Source organism: Malurus melanocephalus, unplaced genomic scaffold (assembly GCF_030028575.1).
Source record: "Malurus melanocephalus ecotype Western Australia unplaced genomic scaffold, MMel_1.1 scaffold_72, whole genome shotgun sequence".
NCBI classification, from domain to species: domain Eukaryota; kingdom Metazoa; phylum Chordata; class Aves; order Passeriformes; family Maluridae; genus Malurus; species Malurus melanocephalus.
The window spans coordinates 2,071,504-2,085,888 of record NW_026623304.1 but is presented as its reverse complement, the minus strand read 5'-3'; the positions used below and the strand labels follow the sequence as shown (position 1 = coordinate 2,085,888).

General features: G+C 41.9%; 1 protein-coding gene and 1 long non-coding RNA gene across 5 annotated transcripts in view; one reads left to right on the top strand and one right to left on the bottom strand.

Moving 5' to 3' along the window:
• The window catches only part of CCSER1 (coiled-coil serine rich protein 1), a 604,924-nt gene extending 599,394 nt beyond the window's left edge, over positions 1–5,530 (bottom strand). For all 4 annotated transcript variants that reach the window (XM_057366851.1, XM_057366852.1, XM_057366854.1 and 1 more), the window contains exon 1: positions 5,318–5,530. The gene's annotated coding sequence lies outside the window, so the exon portion shown is untranslated. The remainder of the gene's footprint in view (positions 1–5,317) is intronic.
• Positions 5,531–5,625: 95 nt separating this feature from the next.
• On the top strand, positions 5,626–8,008 carry LOC130573968 (uncharacterized). The gene is made up of 3 exons (XR_008965375.1): positions 5,626–5,914; positions 6,018–6,164; positions 6,331–8,008. It is a non-coding gene; the product is annotated as an uncharacterized LOC130573968 (long non-coding RNA).
• The last annotated feature ends 6,377 nt before the right edge of the window (positions 8,009–14,385 follow it).

Sequence of the window (14,385 nt, the reverse complement as noted above, 5' to 3'; positions counted from 1 at the left end):
ATCTATTCTTGGCAAGACTGTCATCCTATTTCCATTGTCTTTGTGCCACAACGTGTTCGGTTGGTCACCAAGAATTTAGCCAGCATATTTTAAAGTAAGAAAACCTGTCAAAACAGTTACCAAGGCTCCTATTCAGATCAGCAGCAGTTCTGCCACTGACCAAAACTTCTCCAAGAATAATGGTGAAACTTTGCTCTTCTCCTCTCTTCTCGCCAGTCATATAGGAAAAAAAAAATGAGGACAAAACACTTTAAATAAATAAAAAAATGAGCCAAGATAGTTCTGAAATACAGCCCCACAAACTGGCACTGCACTAAATGAAAGCTAGAAGACACTGTAGAATTTGGAATTRCTTCCTAGCACACAGGACAAAGTACAAAGCACAAACTGCTGGTGTATTTGGATACCAGCAGAGTGGGCAGAGACTGCCACTGCCACCTGAGCACAGCACACCCCCTGACCACATTCTGGAGGCAAAGACTCCATTATTCTCTCGGTGTGAGATCTGGCTGGCCTGGTGGACAGTGACTGATTAACATCACTGGGAGGTGGCATCTGAATAGATGTCATTGCTTCTTAGGTAAATKACAAGGTTTGGACTATGTCACAGACAACACACAGATGAAAAACCTGTTGAATACTTTTGCACTCCCACCCAAATCTAAATCTCACTGTACTACGGAAAATCAGTAAATCACTTAGARCTGTTATTTTCCTACTAAAATGTTTTAAGGGATCACATAAAGATAGCACGTGAAACAAAGATTAGGAAAGAGGCCCCAAAACAAGCATGAAATAATCAAAAAAAAGACAGAGCTAGATATGCACTAGAACCAAAACACGTACTTTCAGGAGCAATGATATGCACTACAAAAATTTACTGAAGTGTGTTTTTAAAAGCTTCCTACCAGCCTGTCACAACTRGTTCTTCACACTGGAAAACAGCTGTGATCCTCAGAAGCATTACTGACTGAGCCAGATCTCAAATTCCTGATATGCTAGAGCATTATAAAAAATTAAGTGGTATTTCCTTAAATAATGTAAGAGCATCATTACATTCTACGAGTGCAGAACTGCTTTCTCTCAAACTTAACAACAAAATGAAATCCAGGAAAAGTTTTTTCRCCTAGACTGAAAAAAAATCCTCTGACAGTAATTGGTCTTTATTGAGAAAATGCTGCATTACTGTACACACAATCCTGTAACTGGATCTGTAAGAAGTTTCCACATCTATGGCAAGTTATCAAACAAACTATATAAACACAGCTAATCCATTAAGATACCACTGTGGGATTTGGGATGAATATTCCAGTTCAACTGTCTTTATCACAAGTCAGCTGTATGATTTCAACACATCACTGCTTCAATTTCCCATCTATAAGGAAAAGAATTACACATCCATACCACAACACTCACATGGGCCTTCAYAGCAATAAACAGGGCAAAAACACCATCGATAAGCAACATACAATGTTTGGATAGAAAACCATCGTCACTCAAATCTTCTCAAACTTTTTCTTTTTAGTTGTCACATKTTGTGCAAAATTACAAAACATGCACAACAGACTACAGTGTACATTTAATAAAAAAGTTGTTTTGCCCACATCTAGGACTTTGCTACTTTTACTTATTGCCTGCCTGTAGCTTTTTTTCCCTTACTATAAACYAACTATCCTCTATAGGACAGTCACATTTCAGGTAAAGGTGGCAGACTTCATAGAAAGCATTATTATTATTTTTATTATTATCATCATCATTTCACTGCCATACAATATGGAAATGATACCAGTCTTCAGTCCTGGAGTGACTCTGTACTATTTAAGCAACACACTCCACGATGTAGTGCAGTGAGAACAAGTCAAGAAGCAGGAATTACAAGTAACCACGTATTTAACTAACAAACAGCTATAGAGTTTTAATACTGATGCCTATRAAAGATAAAGCTGGATCTTCCATACTGTCAAAGTTACATGCCCTTACTGAAGTACAGGAATACACATAAAATCTTACAAATATAAATGACAATAGGTATTTGAGGTGCTTGCAAGTCCTGTATTTTACATCTCACACAGCCGTACAGTCAATAGCTAAAATGAAATACAAAAGCATATTTACTTTATCAAGGTAGCCCAGTTTACTATCACTACAGAAAACTGCCAAATAAATGCTATATCAAGAGAAAAATCTGATGAAACTGCAGTAATTTTTCAGGAAACAAGCCCAGCCCCTACTTACCATTATTTATGTGTATATTTCCTTTTATTTCCCCCCTCCCACCTGGTGATGTGCCCCTCCAATTGCAGCAAAAGTATTCTCAATGGAAAGAACTGAGGCACTGCATCTTATAAGWGTAACTTCTGCAAGATAAAAGATTATAGCTCAGTTCCTGACCATAACAAGCTGGCAGCTATTTRACTAAGTGTTTATAAGGTTTCTTATCCACTGATATGTTCACTGACACACRAGTATTATTTCATGCCATGCTTTACTTGTATCAGCCCACTTCACACAAACCACTGTGCAACATTCACTTTTTCCCTTGCCTCAAAGGAAGGCAAATATACAGCCTCCTTTTATTAGGAGGCCTCCAAAAGTCCAGAGAAAACAATCCAAGAACTTAAACACTATGAAATTGTCGTGTTTGTAGAATATGAAGATTTATGCTTTTCAAAAACAACCATTAAGTTTAATTTTACAAAATGCTTTTCTCAAGTAACTTACTTGTATCTGTATAACTCCTAACATCATAAAAAATACACACTGGCCATTATTCTTCCTAGTACTCCATATGGACTAACCCAACAAAGCCATAGCATCTTCCATGAACTTTCATAGAAGAGTGGGAAYTTTTCCCAGTGGAGCAACTTCTCCACATCTCTCTTTCTGTTTATGAAACACTCCAGCAGACAAAGCTCCAAAACACTACCAAATCTAACTTCTTCAATGTCAACTTCAAAGGCTCATGTTAGGTTTGAATCAAAAAGGAGAAATCCAACCACACATAGCTGATGCAGCACAAGAGATCATGCTCTCACACAACCACATGCACAGACCCGAGGATACAAGACGCTTTTTCAGCAACTTCCATGAGTAACAGACTTAAAAAACAAACACTAACTCTTGTAACCCAGACATGGTCCATGTACTGTTCCAGGCTGTCCTTCTGGTACAGCTCCCCAGYTGTGCTGCCCTACTGAGGCATGCAGCAAGCTCTCCAGAAGGCAGGCCTCGCTCAAGCCAGCAGCTACTCCAAAAAGTCCTGCCAAAGAGCCAAGGATTAGAGCCAGGGTTACAAGACTTCACCCTACGGGCTGACARAAAACTGTCCCATTGAGTCAAATTCTCTCACCAATCTGTGGCAGAAAGCTGCTGCACTTAGTAWCCTTCCAAGCCAAACTGGCGAAGTTAGTCCAACTACAGGGACCACCCCATTCCGGACTCAAAGAGGTAAAGRAACCTCAGTTTGTAGAAAATACCCCTTGCTTCCATGTCTCACTTTCAGCAGACCCTGGACAGCTGTATTACCTTCTTTTGAGACAGTGCTGTTTATGGGATGTTGCTCCCTGGGATGCAAGAGATGAATAATCTCACAGCCGTCATCATGATGTCTCTGAAAGGACTTTCCAAGACTAGTTGTTCCCTGGGTTATTCCAGGTCTTAGTCAGCCCTTCCCATTTACATTTCCAAGAAAACATTCTTGAAATATTTTTTTACTGTTTCTGTAATAACTCCCTTTCTTACAGCAGCCTCAAAAGTCACAGTTAAAGCAAGGTTACTGCAGAGATGATCACTAATGCAAGAAAACCCAGAAATGTACTACTACTATTTCCAGCTAAATACAAACATTACCATCCTTTATATCAATTGCATTTGTAGTRCAGGCACACATACAACAAGGAGTTGTAAAGAGGACAAGAACCCTCCTGAATTATTAGGCACAATGTCTTTGCTATCTGAGCTTTTTCAGTTCATTAATATTTCACTTTTATATATTCCTCAGCTGCTTTTACAACATGTTCCTTTCTCTCCTTCTTAAGTATGAGCAAGGAGAATTGTTTGAAGTAACTAGTAGACCTTGCCTCGCATCCCCACCTCCATGCCCCCAGAGAGTTTAACACTTCAAGTGCAATATATACGAGATGGAAAAACACATCTGGCATAGAGAGGGATAAGAGACTATTCTGAATCTCCTTTCTAGTTACGTTCAACTATAAAGTTGTGCAATAAGAAAATAAAGCACACTGCAGYTTCTGTCTATGCCAAGACACTTATTGCTGTCAATCCCAAAGGAGACTTAGAGACATAAAGCTGGGCGGTAGGGGGGGATTCCTTCTCTGTGGAAGAGCAAAATAACCCCGTTCCTTTGCAAGACAACTTGCAGCAACATACTYTGCCGAAAGTCAAAGATAACCTCTTCAGCTAGGAGAAGCAACRCAAAAACTATCTAGAGGAAAAACAAGATTTCTATGAACCTCTTCCATAATAACCTCCACTTTTTCAGCTTGCCATGCGATTTTGGAAAGCACATGCAGCATCCTCCAGCTCCTGCCTCCCAATCCATGGCAAAGGTCACACATGGCCGCCAGTGGCCCGGCCCTACCCATTCACATTTCTGAAACCACTTCTTGTCTTTTTCATAGGTTAATTGCAGACTGCCGAGCACACACAGAGGGAGGGAAAAGGGGGGAAAACCGGAAAGAAGAAACGCCAAAAATAAACAAAAAAAGGATGCGATTCCTTCCCTGTCACCTGCAGCAGCGAGGCCGGAGTGACCACCAGAGCGATGCAGCCGCCCGGCAGCGGCTCCCCGTGCCGTGCCGTGCCGTGCCGTGCCGTGCCCCCATCAGGCCGGGCCCGACCAGCCCCGCTCTGCCCCCAGGCCACCCCGGCAGCCCCGCCAGCGCTGCCTCTGCCCCGGGCTGGGCCGGCCCCCGGGTGACACCTGCGGGCACCGAGCCCCGGCCGCCCCGCCACAAAGACGCCAGTGCCGCTGTGCCCCCGCCGCCCGCCCGCCCTCGCAAATCCGCGGCGCTACCGGAGCGCGGCTGCCGGGGATCAGCGCGGAGCTGCGGCAGCCCCGATCCTCCGCCGCCCCCACCGCCGCGGGTSGACGCAGGGCGCCCGGCGGCCGCCGCCCCGCCGGCGGGGAAGGCGAGGCCAAAGCGGGGGGTGGGGGCCGCGCCCCGGGGCGACACCCGCCGCATCACCCCGGCACCTGCCGAGCGGGGTGACGGGGCACCGCACACCGGGCACCCGGCGGCGCCCCGCGGCCTGGCCCGGCTCTGCCCGGAGRTACCGCCCGGGAGGGACGCGTTACCTGGCCGGGCTCCTCCGGCGCCCGACGCGCTCGCCGCTGGCCGGCGGGGGCCGGGACCCTCCTGGCAGCGCGGCACCGGCACCGCCCCCGCCCCGCTGGATCGCTGCGTCGCCCCGGCGCGGGGAGAATAATCCGTGCGGAGCGGCGGTGCCCCGGTGTGTCAGTCTGTCCGCCCGCCCGTCATGTTGCGGCCGGTGTGTATGTATGTATGTGTGTGTGTGTATGTGTGTGCGAGCGCGGCGGGCGGGGAGCGGGGAGGGCGGGAGGAGAGGAGGGAGGGATGCGGAGGCGGTCCGGGGCGGTGCTTCGCGCGTGTGCCGGTGCGGGGTGAGTGTCCCCGCGGCGCGGAGCGGGGCCGCCTGGCTCTGTGTGTGTGTCTCTGTGTGTCTGTGTCTTGTGCCGGTGTGTGTGCGAGGGATGGTGAGCGTGTCCCGGCTGTGTGTGCACGCGTGGCGCGGGGCTCGCTGCGCGTCCCCGTGTCTGTCCGTGTCCGTGTGTCCCCGGGCGGAGCAGCTTCCGCGGCCTCCGCGGTCGAGAGGCGAGCAGCGGAGAGGAGAAAGTCCGAGCTCCCCCCGGGAGGAATTCAGCTCCGCTCCGGTGTGTTTACACTCACCATCTGCTCAGGGATTTGTACGTATTTTTTCCCTTTCCCGGAGGGCGGCGGAGCCCTCTGATTTCACTTCCTCGTCCTCTTTTTCAGGGACGTGTTTTGTAATTATTTCCCAGTTGCTCCATCGCCGGTCCTAGGGAGGGAATAAGGAAACGACGCTTAAGAAGCAGCTCCGCACCAAAGACAGGTCTCKGCTGCACCGCTGTAGGAGCGGGAATGATCTCCCTGGAATATCGGGTGAGGGCACAGGTCAATTACACGGCGTTTAGATGTAATGAATTAAGTTCCTTATTCAATTCAGAACGATAAGGTAAAACAGAGAAATAGTCGTGGTGTCTGTGACTAATACTTAAGGAATATGACTGAGTTCTCATGCCCTGTTTTTTCTTGATAATTTATASAGGATTCCTCTTGTATCACCCACCAAAGTGAACTATCTTGCCTCATTAAGAACATTTGAATAAAATGAGTGATGACTCAAAGGTGACAGCTGCAGATACGTGCCTTATCCTCTCATACAAAAAAAAAAATAACATGCATTAAACTCCTTGCACTGAAGAAACACTGATTTTGCAGACTTCAGTCTGAACAGGAATAAACTGTGTTTATTCTGTAACATCAGTGCTCATCCTGTAACTGAAGAACCCAAASAAATTTCAACTATTAGGCTTATACAGAGAAATGCAGATCCAAAATRGAGTTGGAGAATTCTGAAGAATTTTTAGTAAAACAGATTTTGACAAAATAGAGCTACACCTTAACTGCAACATTGAGGTTCCACTGAAATTCTGAATAAGAATTGTGTGAGAATGCAGAAGTCAGTGTCATATTTGGTATGAAAGGATCAAGAAACTGAATGCTAATAAACACATCTTCACAAATGTAAACTTCCAAACAAGTGAGTGTACCATCCCTAAGTRTATTTAAATATAACTGTCAAGCTGTTCAATGTGTTCACAAGATTATTCAGTGAAATGTAATCACCAAATCTGAAGGTGTTTCTGTTTCTTCTTGAGCCAGATAATAAACCTAAACGAGATTAAATATTTTACAGTCACAGAGGAAAGTTTGGCATATGCAGCACACAGCAGCACAGCAAAAAAATGCTGTGTGGAGAGAAACATTTTTAGTAACCTGTCATCTGCATTTGAAAGGCAAAAGATCTCATGTGGCATCGCCTCCAGAGTGTTCATTATTGAAAGTACCTACCTTCCCAGTTTGGGAATTTCAAACAAGAGCATGCAGTAACCAGATCACTTTACAGAGAGCTGGTTCACAGCCTGCAAAGCGTTTAAGTAACTGCATGGCTATGAGTCGTCTCAATGAAATTGAGGGTATTTGTCATAGGTCAAATTATGGGCCTGCTTAGCCACTTTGTTAGGCTGAGACAGCCTTGAACTCAGAGGCAGAGGAATCTGTGTTTTGCTGAATCAGCCATMTCCTAAGTCTTGCATGATTTTTGAACTTCATCTCCCACCCTCCTTCATCCTTGTATTTGGAAGTTTAACAGAGCCTCCTAATGGTTAATTCTGGCCCTCCAATTTCTATCAGCTCTTTCCTGCCATTGCTSTGCAAGGTTAAGTGCCTGTGATTAACCAGAACTTTCAGACACTCTCACAAGTGATGCTTCCAGTGAGGCTGTCAAGGCTTTGWTCAGCCCAGTGACACAGACAGAGACAGCAATTAGAAGTTGTCACCTTTTCCAACACTAAACTGCATTCTAGGCATTTGGGGGGACAAAAAAAGGCCCAAACATTGTCCTAAACTTAAGCATTGAGCAATACCTGTTTTGAAGTAGGTTTGCTAACTGAGGCCCCAGCAGATAGTTATGGGAGTTACTGGAGGAGGAACACTTGTGGTCACCACACCCTGAGTCTGCCCAAACCCATGTAACCTGATTCTCTTTTTCCTCCAGTTTCCTACTGGTGTGACCGTGGTGACTTCAGCAGAAAGCCTCTCATTGAGGTTTTGTGACAGGGTGTTTCACCAAAATCTTAATTAGGTTTTGCTAGCACAGCAAAGCCTTAAAAGGAAACTTCAGATTCAAAGATGCACAGATTCACCAGGAACATGACATTTTCAGAAGTATCATGAAAGTCACTACAATTGTTATGCCTGATTCCATTGCATCCACTCTCTGTCTGCTCTTTGTATTGTGTTTGCATTCATTCCTTGTTGCCTGACCAAGGAATTCACATTATCCCTATGCTTGATGCTGMCTCCTTCAAAAATAAATGAGGGATGCATGTTTTTTCCCCGTTACTAGGCCCCTTTTTGTTTTTCTTCTCACATGTATGGATCCATCATAGGCATGCACAGGGGAAGCTGAGACACATGAGATCAAATTGTTTTCAACAGCTTTATCCATCAGGGTTGAGCATGGATCCCTGTGCAGCTAGTTGGGTCCTGGTTTACCTKACATCAGAGGAGAGGACAAAGGAGGCCTCCCACACCCAAGTGTTTCCACTCTCCTTTCAAGAGACATCTGTTCAGTGAGGCATTGTCCCACTAACCAAATCTGTTGGTTTTGTATGGCATATGATCATATCCACTCACACCTTTGGAGCAAGGATTAATTGGTGGCCTTCCCTTGCTCTATAGTTCCATGTATGTGCAATGTACTGAATGAATACTCAAACCAGCCAGTTTCTTAAAAYCAATGACTTTTACCATGCTAACACTGAAAGGAAGTTGAAGTCCTCTTTAGTTAATCGTGAAAGAATAATAAACGGAAGCAGTTTTTGAATGAAGGTTCATGCATTTTGTCCCCGCTTTTAAACAGGCTGCAAATTAATTTATACTCTGTCTCATGGTTCCCTCAGCACCAATAGCTAAAATGACACCACTTTCTAGAATTATAACCACCTTCTGAGGCCAGAAAGAACATTACAACTAGCAAAACAGAATTTCTGTTAATTCAAAAAGGTAAATGCTCCTTACAGTTCAAAATTCAGTTTGTTAAATTGAACAAAGAAAGGTTATTTGAYTCCCAGTGGTGAGATTAAGTGACAYGGAKTTATCTTTGATGAAAAATCTCCAGTTTGGCACTAAAAAGGGTAGATCCTCATACCTGTATTTTTCTCCCTGTTTAGTCTGTTAAAACAGCTCAGTTCATCTATTTTGGCTCTACTCTTTCCTTTCAAACAGTAAATGCAGGTATTTTCATTGCTCATTGCTGGAAATTATGATGCCAATGAATGTATAACTACCACAGAAGAGCAGCAAAAAGATTTCCCTTTAACCAACCATCTTTGGAATATGTTTTTCTAGTTAATCTGCTTTCAAACACTGTCAACATCCAAGTTTCTTGCTTTACTGTTATCAGTATAATCAAAAGCATAAAAATCTTATCAGCTCTCTGATATTCATATAAATTAGATTAGTGATTAGATTACATTTCCATAGAGGAATATGCCATAACTGAAGAAAGAAGTTTTTTTGTATTTAGTTCAATCTTGCACTGGCAAAACTATCTTGGTGAAGAAAATAATGCTCCTAACTCAGAAGGGTATTTCCCAAGGAAAATCTGTGCACACTGTGTGAGGGTCTAATCCTGAAGTAGGTAAGCAAACKTCTGGTTCTCTGTTGTGATCCCCAAAGCTCCACATGGACACATGAACCTGAAGGACTCCAAAGGCCTGGAGCATTGTATTTTCACAAACAGCAGCTAATAAAGGCCTCTCTCCGATGGCTGCCTTGTATGTTTCTGTCCCTTTTTATTTGAACAAAAAAAGTCTGTGTGAATGCAGTTTTACTTTTCATTCTGAGCTCTTTCACTTGGAAGATCCCCATGACAAAATATTTTGGTTCTCCAGGCTACCAGGGTTTATTTGTAAATTATCTGTTTGTCTYTGTAATCTCACTTAAATTGTGGAAATAATTGGGTTTGTCTAAGGATTTTTTAAAGGTTGTTTTTTATAATATTTACATGTTTGGAAAAATTGAAGTTGACAAGCATTCTTTCCAGCCTTGTTACTTATCCATTGTACAAAATAGGAAAAGGAAGGAAATCTGCTGAAAGGAAAAACTGTATTTGTAATAGATTGAGTGCTAGCATTGAAAACMTAGTCTGAGGGTGGTATTCTCTACCAGAAAATTAGAGGATTAAAAAAGAATAATGTGTGCTGCATTTTTTGTTATCTGTGACTCCAATATATCATCACAGCAGGAGCTTTCTTCAGTWCCACTGAACCTGGGGGGGCTGAGCAAATTCTGCATTTAAGTCTCATTAATTCGGGTTGCCTTGGGCCAAAATAGCACCTCAAGTYGCTCAGTTGGCATGGAATTATGAAAGTTTTCCTGGTGTATTTAGTGAGCAGCAACCTCCCTGTTTGCAGACAAAAGACTRCAGACAAGACCAAAAAAAAAAGAAGTGGCATAATCTGAGATTATGCAGAGGAATGTACAATATCCAGCTGATAACAGTAATACACCAAGACATATAAGGTGTACACATATATAATGTGGAATAACACCAAAAAGTCCAGTTACTGGAAAGGCTTCCAGCACAGATGGTCTTCAGGGCCCTTGGTGTATTGTTGCAGCTGYTGCAGACACTCCATGCCACAGGATTTGCTCCATATCAGTCACCCGGGTGGAGAAAAGCCAGCACTACCTTCCCAAATTCTCCTTTTCACTTCACTGCTGTACTTTTAACTKCTCCCCTGAAATTCCCATATTAATCGTATGCCTATCAGCTGATATCGACTTAAAAAAAATTATTTCTCTATTCCTTTAAGCTGGTAAATTAAAAAAGAAATAAAATTGTCTCCTAGTAAGAACATCTAGACAACCTTTAAGTATTGGTCAAAGAATAAGAATTCCAAAATCAGAATATAAAATGAATTCTATATTATTCAACTGGTTTGTATGATCAGTAACCAGCATCTTGGCAACACCCAGAAAAATGTAGAATTTCATTCAGTTAGTGATGTTTTTCTACATGACCTTCAGGAGTAGGGAATCACCTGGAAAAACAGACTGGAAATAAATATACAATAACTTATGAGTTTTACCATGCAGCAATCACATTGGCAAGATTTTGGAAAGTTGTACTTGGATRGTCACCATTGCTTTTTCAGGAAGACCAGGATTTGGTCTTTACATAAAGCACCAGATCCATATTTCCCCAAACACAGGAAAAAAACCCATTAGCTTTTACATATTTAGTAGTCATACAAACCAACCTGTGGCAGACCTCAAATGGCAATAAAACAGTAAAGACCTGCCCAAGTTAAAATTAAAGCACTTTAGACTTCATTAAAACTTTGATTTTTTTTTTTTTTTTTTAATCAGAGAGGCATTTTGTTTATGGACTAATTCAGCATGGTGTGCCTGAATAATCAGTGCGCACATTTCTGTGCCCAGTCTGAGGCTGCAGCTGGAGAATGGACATATTGGACTAAAAGAAGTGATAGTATTGCATTAAAGAAGTGATAGTATTGCATTGGCAGCCCCTTACTGATTGGTTAAAAATATAAAAAGCTTTCTCAGCCTGACCTCATTGCCCTTTCCACAGCACCACCCCGATTTGGTATTTGCTGCTGCACATGATGCGGTCTCAGGCAGATTTATGTAAATGTGAGATTGCTTTTTTACAGAGCAGCATTTGCATGGACATTTCCAAATTGGCACCGAGGTCTGAAAGAGGTTGGTGCCTTGCATTTCCCTTCAGGTTGCTATTCCAGCAGGGACAGGTTTGCTTCATCAGCCTGGCTGCTGTGATCACGAGGCTGCAGGAGAGAAGCCATCGAGCCACCAGGCCTCACAATGTGCAATCAGACTGAGACACAAAGACATGCTAAGGTGCCTCCATCTTCACATTCATGTCTATTATGCCAAGCTTCATCCTCAGTATTTATGGAAGCAAGGGCATTTTCTTTATTCAGACATCTCATTTTAAAGTCTGTTTCCAAGTCTCTGTCAAAGACGGACAAATACGTGTTGTGATTTTCATTTAAGTGCAAGGTCTGCTGCTAGGGGCTGRAAATCTAGTGTGTTTAATGAATTTATTAGGCTTTGTCTTACATCTTAAAAGATATTTATTACTCCRCTGCATACTCTATTATTACACAGTATTATTTTTATGAACATCACAAGCACCCATGATGTATAGCTCTACCATAGTCAGTAGGAGAAAAAAAATCAGCACACATCCCCAAATATAGAAATGCTGAGTGTTGCCTCATGCACTGAATATTTGAACAGGCTTATGTTTTGGCTCAGGTCCCTAAAGCACATATCCCTTCCCAGGACACATGCATCTGGAAAAGAGGATTAACAGGACAAGTCTGGTATTCAGTGAAAAGCATCAGCTCCCTGCTGTACTTCTCCTGTGGAAGTTTCTATCCAGTTGGTGATTGGTTTAAATAACCTGAAGGATGACACCAGAAGGTCTGTTAATTTTATCCTGGGTAATTTCTTAATTTATGCTRTTCATAATCACATAAATGTAATAASTGGCATTACACAGACACATTTTCAGTAGTGTGAATTTCAAAAGCTTTAGCAAATGCAGAAGTAATAAAGGATGCCGGTAGAGAGGTACCAGAAATTTGTGGAGTTCAGTAGTACACAAACATTGCCAAATAGATGCCCTTCACAGGCAAATAATTAAGAAAAACTGTTCAGAACACAAAACTTGTTTAACTAATATGTAGTGACRATAACTCACACATCACAACATTTTCTGACTTTTATATCCCTATTTATTCTTCCCCTGAGTATACTTTTATATTTATCATGRCAATCTTTGAACCGTATACAGATAATAAATAGGATCCTTCTGAGACAGGTACAGAGAATAGTTATGAAATTAAAACAGATATTTCTTACTGAAACTGAGCTATTTAGTGCTCAATTTTTCAGATTACTTTAACACAACTGGGCCTAGACTACAGACATCTTAGTGCCATTGGAGCCAACATTAAATAAAAAAGGAAAAACGAAAACCTGAGTGTTGCAGCAAGTGAAATGTGCCAGTATATTAAATATGTGTTCATTAACACACACACAGGAGTGTAGTGTGTTTTTGCCTCCCAAGGGCAATAGYAAGTTATGCCTCAACAAGCAGCATGGATTTATGTCCCTAAACGCTTCTCTCTTCAATAAACATTTGTATACCTGCCACRAAACCTGAGGAATTGTATATCCTTCAGTTAATTCCAACATACTGAATTAATCTTTGAAAAAAAAAATTTATTAGATAATTCTATTCATTAAATGATGAATTAAAAAAAATAAACCAAAACACTATAGAAGGATATAATTTTTTTTTTTTTTTGTACGATGTAGGGATAGGACATTTTTACACAAACTTGTGGTTTCTGTGCTTTGACCAGATGCTGTGTTTGAAGTGATATATAGAGGATTCTTTCAGGCAGAAATTGTAACTGGGTCTGTGGTTTAGCCCAGCAGGATTCTGCTCTTCATTGCAAATCTTGGGGAGTAAATAAGTCAGAGATTCTGGAGAGTACATAGGAGAGACCTAAATCCTATTAAAATACCAGAAATTTGATACTAACTCCCACAGACTTCCACAAATATGCCATCTGAAATGGATGCGCTTTTCAAGACTACACTTCCTTTTGAGTCTGCATTTCCTCTTACAAAAGTGAAAGTACCTCTGAAAGTACCAAATTACATCCACAGMTTTTATTTAGRAATTATGACCATCATCTGATTATAYAAGACACAAKTCTTGAACCCCTGTAGAAGACACATTGGCTCAGTCAAAGAGAAAGCTTGCCAGGGAAGCTGATGGGCAAACGTGACTGTATTTTGCTAATACGTAAGTGAAGAACACAAACTTGTACTTGCTGAACCTGATGGCAGAGATTCCAGTAATTTTAATGGGAGCAGCACTGGAGTCATATCACTAGGTGAATTACCTGTAACCACAGTACTAAACATATCCCTTGTGTAAGGTTAGTAAGTGTGTTTAAAGTCCCAAGAATTTCTCCGTGCCTTTTCAGAAAAAAAAATGGAATTTAGGCCTTAGCTAATAGGATCAGAGCAAGGCTTGGAGCTGTATATTTTAAAGCATCTGGAGCATTAATAGCCAGAACATAAAATCCAGATGGGAGGACGATTACACTCTAATAGCTTTTATAAAGAGCTAATTACACATATTTGGGGCCKGATCCAAAAACTGTTAAAAACATGTCTAGGAAAAAGAAAGGTAATTGTTTGCAGAARGCACCTAGAGTTACTGAACTGCTATTCCTTAAAATTGTTCCCACAGTAGTAAAGGTGGCAATAAAGATGAGATATTAAAATGTGTTCTTTTACAATAATGGCTTTTTAATTTTAAAAAAGGGTATAAAAATATAAAAATGTCTTTTAGAACTCTAAGTATTCTAAATCTACAAACACATAGAGCCCATCTCTGTGATTAGAGGCATAATTTTATCCTATTCCAACATTCCACAGCAAGCTTTCCCACAAAGACACACTTTCT